This window comes from Homalodisca vitripennis, chromosome 6 (genome assembly GCF_021130785.1).
Source record: "Homalodisca vitripennis isolate AUS2020 chromosome 6, UT_GWSS_2.1, whole genome shotgun sequence".
Taxonomy (NCBI): Eukaryota; Metazoa; Arthropoda; class Insecta; order Hemiptera; family Cicadellidae; genus Homalodisca; species Homalodisca vitripennis.
In genome coordinates this window covers 113,428,203-113,446,173 of record NC_060212.1, presented here as the reverse complement: position 1 = coordinate 113,446,173, position 17,971 = coordinate 113,428,203, and the positions used below count along the sequence as shown (strand labels likewise).

The 17,971-nt window shown below is 36.1% G+C and overlaps 1 long non-coding RNA gene across 1 annotated transcript in view; it reads right to left on the bottom strand.

Moving 5' to 3' along the window:
- Positions 1 to 14,383: 14,383 nt before the first annotated feature.
- Positions 14,384 to 17,971, bottom strand: part of LOC124365254 — a 48,953-nt gene continuing 45,365 nt past the window's right edge. Inside the window, exon 3 of the long non-coding RNA XR_006922721.1 lies at positions 14,384 to 14,753. This is a non-coding gene — a long non-coding RNA (uncharacterized LOC124365254). The remainder of the gene's footprint in view (positions 14,754 to 17,971) is intronic.

Here is a 17,971-nt window from a genome sequence, read left to right as displayed (position 1 = left end):
TAACATTAATCCCTCGAGATCTTAATAACCTAACCTAAACCCCTCGAGATCTTAATAACCTAACCTAACCTTAACCCCTCGAGATCTTAATAACCTAACCTAACCTTAACCCCTCGGGATCTTAATAACCTAACCTAACCTTAATCTATCAGGTCCTTAATAACCTAACATTATTCACTCGGGTGTTTAATAACCTAACATTAATCTCTCGAGATCTTAATAACCTAACCTTAATCTCTCGGGATCTTAATAACCTAACCTTAATACCTAGGATCTTAATAACCTAACCTTAACTCGGGTGCTTAATAACCTAACATTAATCTCTCGGGTGCTTAATAACCTAACCTTAATACCTAGGATCTTTAATAACCTAACCTTAATCAATCGGGTGCTTAATAACCTAACATTAATCTCTCGGGTGCTTAATAACCTAACCTTAATACCTAGGATCTTTAATAACCTAACCTTAATCAATCGGGTGCTTAATAACCTAACCTTAATCTATCGGGTGCTTAAAAACCTAACATTAATCTCTCGGGTGCTTAATAACCTAACCTTAATACCTAGGATCTTTAATAACCTAACCTTAATCAATCGGGTGCTTAATACCTACTCTAACCTTAATCCCTTGGGTCCTTAATGACCTAACGTAATCTTAATACATCAAATCTTTAATAACCTAAGCTATCCTTAATCTCCCGGGTCCTTAATAACCTAACATTAATCCGGCATGTCCTTAATAACGTAACAAAACCTAACCTTAATACTCGGGTCCTTAATAACCTAACCTAACATAATCTAGCCTTAATCCATCGGGTACTTAGTAACCTAACCTAACTTGAATCCGTGATGTCCTTAATAACACAAGCTAATCCATCAGGTCCTTAATAACCTAACCTAACCTAATCTAACTTAACATACCTAACCTTAATTCGTCGGTTCCTTAATAACCCCCTCGTTGTGTGATAAACTGCAAAGTAAATTTACAATGACGTTTCACACTATTCCTTAAAAGATTTCACCTTTAATAATAAATCATATTTTAAAAATTGAAATTTTATAGGAATATACTGATTTAACCATTGTTAACTGAAAAACAGATATTAGGCATAGTAACACCTCAGAATACTCTTGGTTTTGTTTGACTGACGCACACATGGAGGGAGTAATGCTGTGTAAGGATTCGCGACATTTATGAACCACTAGGGTAGGCCTCTCGCGGTAAGAGACATCGCTCAAACTGCACCGCGACTGATATTGGCTCTGTCAGTCCTGAACTGAGACTTGCGGGACTTGGGGTTGTCTTGTCACGTGCTTTTTATTATCCACTCCAGGAATGTCATCCAGCTATCTCTGTCCTGAGTGTGTTTCCTGACAACGGCGTCACAGCTTTTTGTGAGGGTCTCCTCTCTCCGTTCTGACTGACTGTGAATCCTAGTCACTTTTGCAAAACGGAATTGTAATGTTCTTAGAAGAATTGGATACGTATTGATTGTATAACACCTTCTTTAGTGCATGTTTAAACTCAATTTACCATTTATTTACATTAAGAGTACGCCACAGCACGTGGCGACTAAATTTCTAGTCTGAATTTACAACAAATTTTCTAGTTCCCTCGTCGAGTGATAGGTATATAATATGAAATTCAAAACTATATGTATGGAGTCAGTTTCATCAAAGCATACACAATTTATTAAACACTATAAATGTATAGAATGCATGTTGACTTCTACGAACAATTTTGATAAACTATTAGTACTCCTCATGTTAGAGAATTCGAAGGAATTTAGGTATGTGACCGACCATAACTCTGTATATTCAGGCGTAACACAAGGTCTTTAAATTGGGCAACTCTTTTAATATCACCATAATATTTTATTTCCCAGAATCTTTAATGTAACACTTGATTTCGATTTAAAATTTGGAAATTGAAAGTCAAAGTGCCATTCTTATAATAACACACAACCTGGGTTTTCCTGAAATCGATGGAGATCGAAACGGCAGTGTAACAAAAGAGTTAAAATTATAATTTTTCTGAAAAAATATTTATTTTATTTGACTTACTATAAACTAACTGTCCAAAACGACATTCGGTCTCTTTATGTGGTTGTCTGTCAGTGATGTAACTATCGTTAATTATGTGTATACCGGTTGGTTTTATGTATAGGTATCTAGGTTGGTAAAAAAATACAATCTAAGAAGAAATTCTAGTCTCATACTTTAAACTCTTTCGATACCGTACTTTTCGACCTAAACCTAAAGTGGCGTGACGATCGTCTTTTCTATCTTTAAAAATAATCCAAGTTGTGCACTTATACAGTCCAAGTTGATTCTCGGCTCCAGGTGAACGACCATTTAACGCAATCCACACTAGACTAGTTTTAAATAAAGATTAAACATGTATAATCTAACTTTTAAGATTTATATCTCGAAAAGAAAGTCGTTATCAACTGTAAAATGTCGTGTTTAAGGTGTTCTTAACAAGGAAAAATCATACAATCCTATGTACGTGAAAGTCTATCATATTCTGCCAAACAGAATGCCCTGACTGTACATGGTAAATGTGATGGTTAGGTTCTGTGGTGTGTTCATTATATTCACTCCTTGTCCCAGTTTAGACTTGTTCAGTGTTGTCGCCTTAATTTCTGGACATATTTGTCTTCACACAACGTAGCTATGGTGGAAAGGATTGATCAATGTGAATATTGAGTTCAGCTCCAGTTCACCTTCCTCTTGGTGCAGCGTCTAGAATCCGACGCAGTCACAGACTCGACTCCTGGAGTCTGGAGGCATGTTCGTCTGAAGAGATAAAAAAGTCGACAACGAAGATGTCTCATTGGAAATCTTTGTATCGGTTCGATATCAAACACACCTACAACAAAATATAGTTTAACCAACCGAATTTTTCTACTATATCTACCCAATGAGTTCATTTTTAGCTTCTTCGTCATCGACCTGTTTAGATCCCCTCACACGAACATGACTTCAGATTACAGGAGTCAAATCTGTGACAGCGTCAGATTCCAGGAAGATGATCTGGAGCTAAACTCAAAATACACGTATTTTTCTTATTATGTATTACGATTCCTGACTGAAAGAGAAGGAGAATTTAATTCCCAAAATCACGTGTTCAAAATCTTTTGCAGCTCATCTGATGCATACATTTTGTAATATCAAATCGTACAACGCCCATACTGAACTCCAAAGAACATTCTGCACATTCGAGCCATATCACTTCAAAATGTGTTATTGGCAAATAAATAAAACATACTTTTAAAACCATGAGTGATAAAATCGAAACTTTAAGTTTCAGTCACGAGCCTTCTCAATCTATCACTTTTTGAGGTTAACGATGTTATAAAATACGATTTCCCCACTTTCCACAACATTACTAATCAGAACATCCAGGCGCATAGTGTCGGGTCACTTTTGGCTATCGCGGGACAATGGCCTACGGCCGCTTTCTTTTCTCCAGGAAACCGGAGGGAATGATCGTTGGGACGTGTAATGGTCGAGTATTTTTTCTTGTTCTTGTGACCAATTAGTGGCCGGTACAACACAAGTGCATTAGCGGACACATATTGCGCTATTATGGCGAGGAAGTGGGTGTTATTGCGACACAATGGTTAAGTCGCCAATAAGCGGTTAATTTTTGTAATGTATGCGCGCTGCTCCAGGCCGGAAATTGCGCCCCGTAACGGCAATGATGGATTCATGAGTACGGAACGGTGTCGGAGGTTACTTCCGGTACGGCACCTGTTGTTCGGTTGTCCTGGCTGCTCTGGTGTTACAGCTGTAGTAGATATGAATGACAGATTCAATTATGGTGGTCGAAAATGTTTCGTTGCAACAATCGATTATGGATTCGTAAAACATTTATTTATTCATAGCTCTGTAAAATAACTTCCGTGAATACATAAAAAGAAAAAAAACAAACGTTTTTATCACTAATCTTGAAATTACTTGCATTTGAAGCAGCCAACATTTGTTTGTTTGTTAAGTAATGTAAAGTAAAGATGTCTTATTTTACAAGGCAAAGTTATTGCTAAGAAACCCTCTCTAACACTTAAGCCGGGGACCAACGGCTTAAAGGTGACTTCCGAACCACCACCAATGGCCGTGCAGGCGGGCTGCTTGCAAGGACAGGGACGCTTAACGGTCACCCATACAGGCAGCAGCCACGTTCGACGTTGTTTGATCTGATTATCTCGCGATAACCGTTGTACCCGCTACACTGCGCCATTGGCAGGAAGCTTATAAATTGCACTTAGTCATATAACAACCTTAGCGCCGCTTCCGGAGTGACAGGAGATTCAGGATGGGTAAGGTTAGGGGGTAGGGGCCGCCTCCTATCCAGATCCATGAGGAAGAATCAGGGCACTAATCTCAGAGTCATGTCCCTCCGGAAGAAGTTGAGGCCAGCTCTGCACCAGCCTCTCCACTGAAAGTAGGGAGGGGTTGGCACACCCTTGTTGAGGCTAGCAAGAACTTTTGATACTTAGGGAAAGAACCCCACCACCACAGTCATCTCCCGCAGTAGACTAGACGTATCGAATTGTCCTTGCACTCCAGAATCTCGACATTTGCGGTTTGTGATATGCCGCTCCTGGACATCCATAAGGTTATCCATATCTAAGTGAAACATCAGTTTTTGCTGCGCCCAGTGGTAGGTTCAACTGGCAGGTATAAACCAGCCAGAAGTGATCCCTGCTGGGTAGAAAAGCAGCCAACATACGGCCTTTGTTAACAGGCGAAAATAAAAACGGCTTAAAATGAAAATGTGAAACTTTTACAGCATGTACTTTGTATTTTATTCATGTAAAACTTATGTTCAATCAAATCTAATTTATGAAAGTGAGATGTTTCTAAATATTTTGTATTTAAGCCTGATTAAAAAATGGCCGAGATTTCCCACTTTATACGTCTATAATTTCACGTGGAACGATAAAAATGGTTTGTATTCTTTTGCCGTATTCAGGGTTATCTTAGTCATGTGTACTAGCTAAAATATATTTCTGTACCTGGGAGGCAAAGGGCACTATGTCACAAAACTGTTTACTTTTCAGGAGAACAGTTTGAAAAAAAATGTTTCAATATAAAATGTTATATCTTATCATTTATATTCAATACTAAAATTGATTTTTTTTATATTTGATATTTTAACTTATTGTCTATTTAAACTAACTGTTTTTAAAACAAAAAAAAAAAACGGTCATTTACCTATTTTAAAATATTTTATTAAAAAACTTGTTGGACTTGGTGCTTTTTGCCTCTGAGAAAGCAGCGGGTTGTTAGAAATGAAAAAAGGACATAGAGTTTTTAATTCTGTGAATTTTTTACAGTTTTAATACTTCATAGTACTTAACTGGTTACCATAGCAACTCAAAATTAAATAAACACTGTATTTCCAAAATAGTGCCAACTAATCAGAGTCTTCTTCGGGGTCTTCTTCTGAGTACATGGAGGTGTTGTTGCTTCTCGGTAGATTTTTTGAAGTAGTCATGGCACACCAGTTGGGAGAGTTGGGAGTATTGGCAGTAGTGCTAGGCCTATCAGATCATTGTATTTTGCTACATTTATTGGTAGTCTCTGGTGTGATACTAATAGAAGAGTTTCCGGGAACGGTAGTTCTTGTCCTCTACGGGATCGAACATAACTCATTTCTGAAAAATCTCCGTTCAAATGAAGTTTTGAAGAAGAGATGACCCATGTTTTCTTGTCTGGCTTGTATGTGTACAAAATGTGACATGAGAACAGTGTTTTTGTCAACTTCCTGGACACAAACGGAGAATCTTTGCCTTTTAGCAAGGACTCAAAGTTTTTAAAATCCTCTAATTTCCATGTTAAATACAGAGTATTTTGAAGAAGTTTGCCGCACCAATTGTTGCCAGTCCCAAGGTGTCAATATGCTCATACTGTTAGCTTTCTTTATTTTATTTTTCTCTCTATGAGAGCGTGAACAGCATCAGCCTCCATATGCGTATGACCTTTGAGCAAAAACTTTTGATTAATGGTTTTTATCATAGATTTGTTTTTGTGTTGACCATAACAGTTGTCAGTCCATAAAGTGATATCTTGAACAGCTGAAACCTGAAATCACATTGTCAGCCCACTTCATGATAGCTGAAGCAATTTCATTCCCTCCTTTTGTTTCGTCCACATCAAGCAGTGAACTGTTGAGTCACAGGCCATCATGTATAGTAAAGTCAAGAGTCCACAGTTTTCTTTCCTTTTGTAGAGGCTCAGCCCACTTGTAATTAAAGGTGTCGGTAAACACTTCTGTAAATCACCAGTCAAAACTTTATAAGAAGGATCCTCCTTGGCAATTTTTGAGTCTGCGAGCTTTTCAAATCGTAACGCTTTGATCATATATGTGATTCTTGTACTCGGCTTTGTATTGCCTCTCTTTCTAACTGACTCAAATTACCTTTAAGTTTAGCTTGGTAGGAATCGCATGTATCGCATGGGTCAACTTCAGGTGGTTTTGAAGGAAAGATTGAACCTTTTGTTAAACACGTCACGATAAACCCAGTTTTTACCAATATTTTTCTTCAGGGATGTTATTCGATTTACAGAACTCAAGGTATATCTCATACATTTTTTAATTAACATAATGCAAATCATGGAATTTGAGGTTATGTTCAGTAAACATCTCAGTGGCACCATGTCAAAAACACATGTACCTAATACCAGGTCTTTTATAAAAGTTTAAAAGTAAACAGCACTATGTCCAAATGGTGCCTTTTTCCTCTACGGATTTACATTTTAATAAGAGGTATAAAGCACTATAACTAGTTGGTGCTTTTTTACCTCTCAACTACTCAGTGACATAATGCCCTTTTCCACTGGCTATCTCCCTTATTAATAAACATTGGACTTAGTGCTTTCTACCCCAAAAAGAAACATACAAGTAGAAAAACTTGGTGCTGATATCCCGATTTTTGAAAAAAAATGGACATAGTGCCCTTTACCTCCCAGGTACAGATTTTTCAAACCCAAAATGGATTGCACCAAATTGACAACTTTGAGCATTGACAAGAATCAAGAAAAATAAATAATGCGTTAAAACTGAAGGCCTACCCTTTTATGCAAAAATGTAGCCTGGAAAAAATTGGCTACATTCTTGTCTGACCCTGGGGGGGGGGGGAGGGTCCAGACAACTGATATTTTCCCGTAGTAGACAAAGAGTAAGGCCCCATTTTGTTCCTTAAAAAGTTCTTGGTCCGCTTTATTGTAGTGAACGACCTTTCAGCAGTACATGTCAGTGATACTGAATTATTTTAATAATAATAATAATAATAGTTTCCTAAAAAAGTAATCGAAAAATGAAAAGAAATAAATGAAAATTTGGGGGGAGTCCGGACCCCTTGGTACCCCTTGCTGGCTACACCCATGCTGCGCAGGACGACCACACTGACTCATTCTAACCTGCAAAACCTCCTACGTAAGCGCGGAGAGGACTTTGATTTGTTATGTGAGCCAGTGTCGGTATTTCGCCTTGGCGCTGCAGGATTGTTCGAAGGACCTTCACCTTAGCATTGAGGCACGGCTGCGATAGGTCACGAGTTCGATTCTCAGGATGTCAATATGAATTTCTGAAGTTTTTATTTAACATTGTTTAGCGCAATCAATTAAAATGCTGGCGAAAGAACTCTCTTAAAAGTACGCCCCTATTGAGTCTACCTACATCTGTATGAAATATATTTAGAAAAATCAACATCCTCCTAGTAAGATTCATTGATAGGGCACTAAGATGTGATTTAGCCCTTTCAACCCTACGTAAGATTTAGTCAAATCTGTTCCCTACAAGCGAATTATAATGTTGGTTTCCGGTACCACAAACTACTTTTTTCTATTAAGAGATGTTGCATTGTGTGTAATCGTAGCGCAAGTTATCCAAATTAATTTTTAAATATTAACCATAAAGTAAGAATGGTGTACTGCGGAAAGTTGATATAACAGATAAGAGTGCAATATATGCTAATGTGGAAATTAAACCTCCTTTGTACAAAATGTATCAAAATGCCTTGGTAAAATGTACTCTTGAACATGTTCAATCAAAATTCATTCATTCCATAACTAGAACTGACCACTTCTTAGTATTAAATTCTCTAGGTTCAATACTCGTATACTGAGAAATCACTTATAGATGAAAAGTTAAGTTTTCTAATTTGAACGGCTGCACGAGCTTGAAGAGTCCAACAGACTCCAGGCTGCCACCTGCTCTGCCAAACACATCAAGGTCCTGACGGGTATCTAGGGCAGGAATCAATCGATATCGATACTTCCCTTCGCATCTCGGTTCTCCCCTCGCTCATCCAGCCACCTCTAAAAATTACATGAGGGGTGAAAGCCTCTTTGCCGCGGGATCTAGCAGATTCCTATTCATGTTCACAAAGTGGTAGGAAAGAAATCTGTCGATAGTTTGACAGCAGAAACTGGATCAGTAGTCTTCCTCGGGCTTTCACCGATATATCGATGATCTCTTACTGAGGAAATAAATTAAAACTGGCTTTATTAAGAGGAGAAGATAGGACTATACAGTCCTCTGTACTACCTTTGATTGTCTTAAAGAATAACTCATTCTGCTCTATAAATTGAGGGCGCTCGAACTGCCCTCTGTGGATAACATTTGAAGTTACGTGGCGCTGCCCTAGCGCCGGACCTCTGAACTAACCGAAATAATCTCCTGGACCTCATCATATCTCGTCCATCTCCTGTGTATCGAAAAGGAAGAGTTACAACTAATACCATCAGAGGTACCAATTGACTTAAAAATGTAACTAAAACATTCACATTAAATATTGAAAACAATTTTTATTAATTTTTAATTTAAACTATTTAAAAAATAAAAAAAGGTATCCAAAAAACTTAGCTTAGAACAAAAAAGTCATTCATAATCCATATAAATACACACTTATTTCCACTCTTTTCATCATACACTTGCTTTCATTCGGATTGATTTTCACTGTCCCACTTTTCACACCCCAAGGCTGCCCATCGCTACCCCCCATACTTACTGCCCCGAAGCGAGCAGAGATAGGGAAAGTCCTACTTTGGAGTCTTTCAAGTGAAGATTCTTCTTGTGGTCTACGTAGAACGACAGAATAACTAGCTAGGTAGATAACAGCTTTTAACGTAAGTACTTATTCTATTCTTTTTATCTACAGGGCCATGAAAAGAATTTCAAGAAGAATCAGGCCAATTAGAGAATATCGGAAAGAATCAGTATTTCTGTTAGGAACCTTCCTGAGCCATTCATGTTTTGTTATAAACCGCGTTGAGTGTCACTGTATTTAATTAAAATATTATCAGGACACATTAGTTAAAGTCATTTTGTTGAAAGTTAAAATAGTATAGTTTTTGTTACACTACTTACTTTTTTATATTTCTTGTTGTTTTTGAGGTTAATTCTCTTTTTATGTTAATTAAAAAAATGCCTTCAGAAAAAAAATCAATTAATGGTAAAATAGAATAATTCGTAAGATTAATCGAGTAAATTTTTAAAATAAAATGTTATTAAAACAGTAAAAATTAGGTGAAGTATGACTAACTGATTAAGCCATTCAAAAACTTGACTTGTTAGGAGTGCCGATCGCCAGTGGTCTAAGACGTCGGACTTGGACCTGAGTTGTACTGTTTCAACTCTTTCCCTGGTTGAAGATAAGATAAGATAAGATCTCGCACAGGTCAGTGGCACATGAGGACGAGCTCTCCTTTTTACAAACAAAAGTGACAATGAACAAAACTAATTGTATAATTTTCATTATTTTTACATATTATACAGAGTGTCCAGTAACTCTCTGGATAAACGTATACCACGTTATTGCTCAGGTCAAATCAAACATATTTCATCACATGAACATGGGTCTCTGATGCTTAGTGTCCCATGTGTCTGTCTGTATGTGTCTGTATGAGAGCTGCCGTTATTCAGTTTTTGAACTGTTGGTTACTCGCTGAGAACCTCAATGTGGGCCATGTCTTATCACAGTGAATTTGCTCTAAATCAGTTATTTATCATTCGATTTAAATAACTTTAGTGTCATTGGATTTGTAATGATATCCTCTAAAAACCGTGATTCTTGTAGTCCTTGAGGAAACCTGCTAGTTTTTAAGATATTCAAAATTTAAAAGTTTTAACAGCCGCCATTTTGAAAATACTAAACATAATTTCATGATTTTTTCTGTAACTAGCCTTGTTATCATAAAAATTTGAGCTAAATTTAGTATATAAGTAAATCTTTTTTCAAAATATAGATTATGACTTTATAGTGGAATAACTTTTATATTTTTTGAAAATAAATAAATGCATTAGAATCGTTATAAAAATTGATCAATCATTTGTTGTTCCCGTCCATATACATGAATCGTCTTCAGGAAAACACGAATGCATAACGTGTTTCCTATTGTTCAAGCTAGAACAGAAGTTATTTTAAAATTTGCATTTACAGAAGTGTAAAAGTTGCTTTTTGTCCTCATTGTTTTTATATTAAAACACTTTTCCTGTGAAATAAATAAAATCACGTTGTAGTTAATTGCCCATTTTATCTTTATGTTATAAAAAAGCCAGATTGGGTAGCAGATTATAACCACGTGAAGTGACAAAATTGAATTCAGAGATAAAAAAACCCATGTCCCTCTAATAATACCGTGAATGAATAGAAGCCTTTAAAACGATCAGTTTGGCTCCACGTTTGGTCCCTAAGGTTGTCGGAGATCCGAGGGGAAGGGCAACTGAAGGGGAACTATCGATTGATTCTCAACACTTAGCCCAGTTTCTGCTGTCAAAACGTGGATATAATTGGCAGGTCTTGTGTTACACGCTTTGGGGTTGGGGCAGCCACTTCAAAGTCTATTTGGATAATTCGAAAAACAGTAAAGCTGATCACCTTTGTATATGTGGTTGAAATTCGATCGTTATGTATTTTCCCTCCTAATCTACATACTTACTTGTTAGGTCTTATGTTAGTTGAAATAGTGCTGATAAATGGTTTTCCGTATCGAAAAGTCTTTCTGTTAGAAAGTGAAAAGTAAATATGTACAAATCTGGTTACGGTAGTTTTCCAAAATTCTAGACTGTCATGTAGTGGTGTAGAAATCACATTACAAACAACATAAATGGTAACAAACAGGAAAATTCATGGATTATAAAATGTGAATGATGGAAGGAATAAAATGTACTGTAAAATTATAGACCGATCTCCTTCTGTCCGTTCTTTTGGGCCACTGGCCTGTTCAAGGATCTTATCAAACAGGGAGGAGAGTCATATAGTACTGATTAAAGGTTCAATGGTCACAGGCATTTTCCTTTCAGGGCATGGTCAAAAATATTAGCTGGATGGTGGATGGTGAGATATCCCTAGTTATTCGTGAAGTAAAGGAAAAATATAAGAGGAGATTCATATCTGGTGTCCATTTACAGCCAACAAAGGACGGAAATCGGGCAGCTGACTCCCACAGTGACGTAACAACAAGATTTTGAAAACCAAAGACAGCGCTGTGTCATTCATGACTGTTATGAATTTGGATAGTGTATAACATCTGGGTTGAGCATGATTTTGAGAAAAGCCAGTCTTTCACTTTGATTCTAAGTAGCACGTGTACTTTATTTGTGGTAATCAACACAACTAAAATTAAACAAATTGTACTAAACTATTTTTATTTGCTGAGCGTTATCGAAGTCTACCTCACGAGGGTCTGGTGTAATTTTAATTTTTGAATGTCTGTCTATTGGTCAGCCTGCACACAAGATATCTTGAAAACAAACAGACCTGTAGAATGAAAATTTTGCATTAAGCTTCATTTCTATATGAGTAAAATCGAGTTAGGTATGAACGTCACCTATGTTTCGTTTTGAGCTTCTTCGTCGTTGAATTTCTTCGGATCTCTTCAGATGAACATTCGGATCTCTTCCAGGAGTCAAGTCTGAGACAGTGTCATATACCAGACGCTGCAATAAAAGTAAGGTGAACTGGAGCTAAACTCAAAATAAATTGAATCAACTCTTCCTACCGTAGCTGCGTTATGTGTAGAATACCCTAAGAATATCCATGTAAAACTTAAGTTCAATCGGTTGATTAGTTTACGCGTGAAAACAAAACATAAAAAAAGGCACTTTCACATTTATAATATTGTTAGGATATTTATTTATTAAGTAATTTTGTGTAGCTGTGTGTTTTTATATTTCCGTGCTTTCCAAATGTGTTAATATCTCCCCTCCACAACGCCTACACAAGTTTATGTTTTACTAAATTAGTGAACTATATTGATACTTAATGGACAATTAACATATAAGAAAAATGTATATTTCCGTGATTCCGGTTTTTACATTAAAGTGAAAAATGGCAGTAGTAAGAAACTGTAAACTTTGCTATTTATTCGTAACTTTAATTAATTAAGCTCCACCCACGATTCCTAAATAACATAATCGGATGAGTCGAATCTTAACGTGCCAAAAGCGTTGTATTTACCGATCGCGAAATTAAAGTTCAGCAGCGGAAATAAACAAAAGCGATTCGGACCGAATACAGAAACTGGGGTAATATTGACTGTGAGCACAGAGAGAAGATCAGAGCCGATATGAGCGGCAATATTAGGACATTGTGTCTTTGAGTTATGACCCCCATTCTCTTCAAGCTAGCCCATTTCTCAACGGTCAACATCCGATTTTTTATTTGTCCTCGCTTGACCGGCAGTAATAGTCTTCTGGGCCTCGAATCATAAAGTTATTATAACGCTCGACCGACTCCGAACGTCTTATTATTTGATTTTATGTGACACCGGGCTTTACCCGGAGCCTGACCCTTACTTATATCGAGCGGGGTCAAAAATATGGCTCTATAAAATCACCCCCCCCTCCCAACAGAAGCCATCCCTTTCTCTCTCATGACCCAGATAACCCAATCTTCTGTTTTCAATAAACATCTCTCCGGAGGGCAAAATAAAAGTAATGCACGTCCCAACCTATAACAATAACGGCTCTCTTTTATTTGTGAAAAATGACATCGTCTTTATCGATATTGTCACATTGTTCGCGGCATTGAGACAGGATTTTCTTCTATAAGGATCTGCAGGATGGAATGCCCTATTGATCATTCTATAAAGCTATTGTTGATCGTCGCTACAATGCCGTCTAGAGCAGCGGTATTTCGGTTTTATTTGGTTAAAGAATTAAATCATACTTACCAATTTGCACTCAAACTATTTTGAAGTTCATTTAGAAAAAAATGAAATATTCCATATACTCTTTATGATGCAACTAGATATTCAAAGTTATTGTAATAAAGAATATTGTACACTTTTAAAGTTATCTTCTTGAGATTGCAATAATTTAGTTGACTTTAAAAATATTTCTTTGTATATAAAAATAATTTATAATTGTTGGTAATTAATAATATATTTAATTTCTATCTGAAAACGTTGAAGGACATTTTTACAGTGAATAACTATTTATAAAAATTGTATAATAACATATTGGGTTCTTAGATTGTTAAAACATAAATATAGATTGCATCATTGTGATTATTAAAAATATCAACGTACAAATATCAAGTACAAATTAAGGAAAAAACAAAACTTCTAATTGATTAATTATTTCAAAGAATTATTAAACTAGCTATTGTTGATTTCTTAAATTTTTTAAACAAGCAATAGAAATCATCAAAATTATCAAAAATTATGGAAAATAAACTATAACTCAAAATATAGACAAATTAAACTGAACAACTAAGGAAATAAATAATTGAAAGAGTTGATATTTTACTGAGTTCTTAGACTTTAGAAATAAACATATTTATTAAACCAGTGATAGTACGAAAAACACTAACAGTAAAAACAAAAATTAAAGAACACAGTGCAGAAAAATTATCTTTAAAATCCAAGTAAATAAATATTTAAAGTACATTTAGATTTAACAAATGATACTATATTATATTATATATTTAACAAACAGTGAAAGAGGCGTATTTAAGTATTTATCTATACGCGTGCAGAGCAGTTGCAGGTCCGATACCTACGTCATTGAAGTTAATGGTCAGGACAGTAAAGGTGGGAGAGTTGACACTTTCCTAACGGAAAATATTCCCTCGCAGGAAAAGCATTACTTCTCCTGCCAAGCAGGGTGAATTAACGACCGTCGAATTCTCTAGAAATGAGAAGGAGCAAAGGTATCTTGACCGCAAAACATCTTTCCCCGTTCAAGAAGAGATCGCAGCTCAAGATAGGCGTTAGAGGCGATTGTCATGTTCTTGGTCGTCACATCAATATTTATAGTTTTTTTTTATTTCAATACGCTGTAAAAATAATAATAGTAATAATCGTATAAGACAATATTAAAGAGAATTTCAGGTTTCAGGAACAGGCTTGGAGATTAAACTAAATCACATAGGACGTAATATTGTTTTAATGTATCTTATTTTTATGAGCAAACACAAAATGGCGAGGTTCAAAGAGTCAAACTGGAGATTGTTGAAAATAGCTTTTTTGGCATCTCGTAAACCGCCATTTTGTATGGATTTAACAATCTGCGGCATTGTGTTGTACTAATGTGATGATGATGATGGCGACAGGAAATGACTACATTGATTTTCTCGTCAGTCTTCCAATTTCACTTGTGCGTGTGACGTGTTGTTTGGTGCTGTTGGTTATGTGCAGTGACGTCACTTCGCTTCATTCTCACCAGTCTGGACTTCATGCTTTTCAGTGTACCAATCAGGTATTGCTTGTGTTTTGGAGTGACAGTTCTTTGCCGACATCTGATGAAAAGAGGGATAGTTCAATTCCTATTGTGTTCTATTTTTATAACATAAACGATGGTAAATGTAACAAAATCTTCTATCCTTTCAAATTATTAATCACCAATAACACGTAATAATAGATGGGATAGTAGTGTTTTGCTCATTTCCATCGCTTGTGTTACGAAATGTATAGCACCAATTTCTTTTTAAAGATTTTATTTTTTTAATTCATAAAACACAATAAAGCTATATTTTTATTTAAAAACGTATTGGTTTTATACAACAAAAATAAAAAAGCCTCCAGCGAGTTCCGTAATTGATTTTAATTTTTTTACAGTGCAACTATTTAATAATTTATTGTCCTCCATATCAGTAAAGTTAAAAAGTGGTGAAAATTCCCATGTGAATAATTACAGGCCTATATCACACATTTAAAATCTTTCTAAAGTCTGTGAAAGGTTTATTCTAAAGATATGACTGGATCATTGTACCAAAAATAACCTGCATAATGGTGACCAACATGGCTTGGCTACTGGTAAAATCAACAACTACAGCAATGATCAAGCTATCCGAAACCATTATTGATAACGTGGAAGCCGGTAATTTATCATTGAAAATTCTGCTTGACTTAAGTAAGGCCTTAAAAAAAATCATGTATTGGAGTACATAGCACTGCAAAGAAATGGTTGAAATCTATGTGGAGAGTTGATAACTAGTGGAACTGAAAAAAACACATACACAATGATATCACGTAAGAAATACAATCAACCCCCCTCTTAGTTGATTAGGAGTGTCCCAAGGATCAGTGCTAGGACCAGCACTGTTTAAGAAAACTTAGCAGTGCCATCCTATGTTGCCCTATACATGCCATACCAATACTGCAATGAAAATTACTAGAAACCCTACTAAGAAATAGAAATATTTAGCCTACCACTAAAATTCCCAAAATGGTGAATTATACAACATTCTAGTACACAATCTGAAGCTGTATGAATCTAAACCATCCTATATGGGTAGGGAACCTCACAACACACTACCACAAGAACTGTAACACTAGAGAGTGCACTCACTAAAGGCCCTGAAAGGATGGCTCATGGACCATCTTTTGTTCTCCTGAATATTTTTCTCTGAGGACTTTCCAGAACCCAGAACTTACCTGAGTCCCCAAAACCCATTACGTCTTGACACTACTAGTAATCTTGATGATTCTGACTCTCAACATTCTGTGTTGTGTGTTTTATTTTGCGTTATTACTTGGGTGTTTTAAACACGATTAGGATGGAAATCTGAAGAAAATCAGAGTAGAAGAATGTGAGTGTTCTATGAGGAGGTGAGTGCCGCCAGCTGGCCGCTCGGCCGCGTGCATGCCAGCCACGATATATGGCGGAACAAGGCCGAACACATGTCCTCCTGTCCCGTCATTATCTCAGAAATGGCGCGCAAAAAGGTGTTACAGAAGTAATTTTTATTTGAAACTGGCGAGGGGGGGCAAAAAGCAGTGTTAGCGAAGCTGTAGGCACGCTGTTGCGGTGCTCATCATAATTTGGGCCCGACGTCAGGGATACGTCAGTCGGCGAAGCGCGGCTTGTACGTCGGGACAGTCGTGTTTTTACCCGGTCGACATATCATACAAGTATCGCCACACCTCATCGCGGCTTTGGCGGGCCTTTTTGTCCCCGAGGCCGATAAATAAATCCCGGATCGGAACTTAATCCGGCGATCCATCTAATTGAATTTTCAGAATTCGCGGCAAAAATATTCCCGCCGGAGATTTCCGATAAGTCGGGTCACTCTTTCATCGAAATGTGAAGGAGGTATCTGATATTTCGGAGAGTCGTCCCTCCCGACACAGCCGGTAGAAGAAGTCGAGTTATGCCGTTATGACGATATTTTACAGAAATTTCCCGCGGATTCTGTACGGTTTGGAATTTTAACTCGAGGTTCAACCCGCCAATTGATTTTAATGGTCCTTAATTGCTCAGATGCGGAGACACAAAAACCTACCGCTGAAGAAATTGTAAGACTTTTAACAGCAAGTCTCTTGCAAAGAATTCCGAATTGAGATGATAGGTCAGTATTTATAAATTAATGAAACATTGCCATATCGGAATTAGAAAATATCAAACAAGAGACAGGAATATTATTAACAATCTCCGACGTCTCGGAAAATAAATCATCCACAAAACACGCCTCTCGTTCTGATAGCTGACATCATTGCTGCCCTTTTTAATTATAAATATTAAAAAATAAGATTATACATAGGTGAAGGTTAACAATTCAAAAAACTTTATTGCAACTAACAAAGATGGTGTTGAAAATGTTCAAAAATGTTGTTATATCCTTCAAGATCATCCATCGTGAATGAATACATTTTACCACAGATTGGAATTTTTGTTGAGGAATTTTTGGTAATTTAAATCTTATCAGTCAGTTTTGTAGTATACAAACAGTTTATTTATAATCCACTCAAATATTAGAATTAATATTGAACTTAATATTAGAGTTGGATAACTCTGAATTGTGTTCGATGTTACTATTTATGAATGAAGGCACGGAAAATAACATTGTATTATTAAAGAAGATTTAGGATTTAAAAAACTAAAAAAGGCTTGCAGTTAGATGAGATTAAAATTATAAGGCATTCCTGAATTATTAAAATTAATTTTGGAATACGAAACTAATAAAAGAGAAACAGGAATTATAGAGGTACTTTGTATATTAGAGTTTAATTTTAAAATTCAAAAACACGACGTTTTACAAATTGGTATCTACTTTCACATTAAGTTTAAAAATACGTACAATATGTAGAAATATTTGCAAATCAAGAAAACAAATTAAATGCCTAGAAAATAACATCTGTCTTCTCCAATTAAAACATTCTTAATAACAACGTTTGTTTTAATAGTCCTTCTTCCGTCGGAAGAGTAGATAGATTTAGAGGCAGCATACATGTTAATATGTTTTGTATAAAAATAAAGTATGTGAAATAAATTTCTACCAAAGTAATTCTTTTATAGTCGTATAAATAACTGAGTTGGGATTTTTCAGTTTGAGCGGCCACCTGGAACGAAATGGGGAACCAAGCTGACCAAAGAATTTAACGGAGATATTTATGACATACATCTCCTAATAATAATATTATAAATGTAAAAGTGCCTTTGTTTGTTTTGTTTTCACACGTTAACTATTCAACCGGTTGTACTGAAATTTTACATGGACCTTATTAGAGCTCCATG